Source organism: Trichechus manatus, unplaced genomic scaffold (assembly GCF_000243295.1).
Source record: "Trichechus manatus latirostris isolate Lorelei unplaced genomic scaffold, TriManLat1.0 scaffold00238, whole genome shotgun sequence".
Taxonomy (NCBI): domain Eukaryota; kingdom Metazoa; phylum Chordata; class Mammalia; order Sirenia; family Trichechidae; genus Trichechus; species Trichechus manatus.
The window spans coordinates 1,380,364-1,381,924 of record NW_004444174.1 but is presented as its reverse complement, the minus strand read 5'-3'; the positions used below and the strand labels follow the sequence as shown (position 1 = coordinate 1,381,924).

Genomic DNA, 1,561 nt, shown 5'->3' with positions numbered 1-1,561 from the left:
TTGAACTCTTAACCACTGTGCCATTAGGGCTCCTGTAGCCCCTCAAAATACCGCTTTGAATGAAATCCAAGCTCAAACTCACCTTAAGAAAGAATCTGTCATAATCTGTTTTATACAGAAACTGTTGATATCCTGGAAAGAAAAAAGTCCAGTATTACTACTACAAAGTACTTTTTTTTAATTAATAAAAGTAAAATGAAAAGTATTCTAGATAATTTATTTCCGTGCAATTGTATTATGAATCTATTTGTCTAAATTAACATAAAAATATATTTTTAACATACTATTTTATCCACGTACATCACAGAACATCCCTTTATATCATTCTTTACTAAAAATAGACAAATTACATATTTTAATTATATGTAGTGTAATATATTGTAAAGGTGTATACATATCTTTAAGCTTTGTCATTGGTTTTTTGTTAGTAAATAAATTAAATATATTTTAAAATATTCTTCTTAATCACAGGATTATTTGCCCTAGGAAGGCAACTTCAGTTCATATTACCTAGCTTCACCTTACCCAAAATGTGTATAGGCCTACTTTCTTACACATTAATCCATGTTATTGATTTTCCCATCATATATACAAGCTTACAATATTCAAGAGATTGTTCCTGCTACAAAATTATAAATTCATTGCCTGTAACACAGCTTGCTATTGAATGTCTGCCAGACTATGTTAACAAGGGTATTCAGAAAAAAACAGTGTAGCTATAAAACAATGGATACATGAACAAAATTTTGTAAAGATAGTATGCTTTAAAAATCATATGCATTTTCTCCTTTAAGCAAAGGTAGTTTGAGAAATAAATGTTGTTATTTTGCATTACTTTTTTCACTATTTATAAAAGTACTATTTATATATATAGTTTAAATTCACTGCAACTCAGGGATGGCATAGTGGATAAGAGCTCAGCTGCTAACCAAAAGGGTGGCAGTTCAAATCTACCAACCGCTCCTTGGAAGCCCTATGTGGCAGTTCTATTCTGTCCTATAGGGTCGCTATCAGTCAGCATTGACTCGATGGCAACGGGTTTGGTTTTTGGTTTGAGGAGGACCCAGAGCCCTGGTGGTGCAGTGGTAAAGAGTTTGGCTTCCAACCAGTTCAAATTCACCAGCTGTTCCTTAGAAATCCTATGGAACAATTCAACTCTGTCTTTTAGGGTCACTATGAGTTGGAATCGACTCAATGGGACTTTTTTCTTTTTTCTTTTTTTCTTTTTTTGAGGCGGAGGAGGAACTAATCAAGCAGTTTTCTGGAGTTGAGTCTCTGAAAACATTTTTATTTTATACAACGGTCAATTGTGAAAATGCATATGCTGTTGAGGCATGGATTCCTCTGCCTCTCCTTACATTTTCATCAGCATTTATAAACTCTACTTAGTTGTGCTGTAATCAGCTTCTGTGTTCAATAACACCCTCACTGGAAATTCCATATTTTTCCTCTATTCTTTCCTTCTGTAGCTTCCATATATGGTAGAAATAGTTGCAGTTGGAGACTAACATTTTAAAACAGTATTAGTCATTAGGAGCTCTGGTGGTGTAGTGATTAAGAG

The 1,561-nt window shown here is 33.4% G+C and overlaps 1 protein-coding gene across 1 annotated transcript in view; it reads right to left on the bottom strand.

Moving 5' to 3' along the window:
• The window catches only part of MGAT4C (MGAT4 family member C), a 314,263-nt gene that overhangs the window by 66,374 nt on the left and 246,328 nt on the right, over positions 1 to 1,561 (bottom strand). The window contains exon 2 of the mRNA XM_004389262.3: positions 83 to 132. The gene's annotated coding sequence lies outside the window, so the exon portion shown is untranslated. The remainder of the gene's footprint in view (positions 1 to 82; positions 133 to 1,561) is intronic.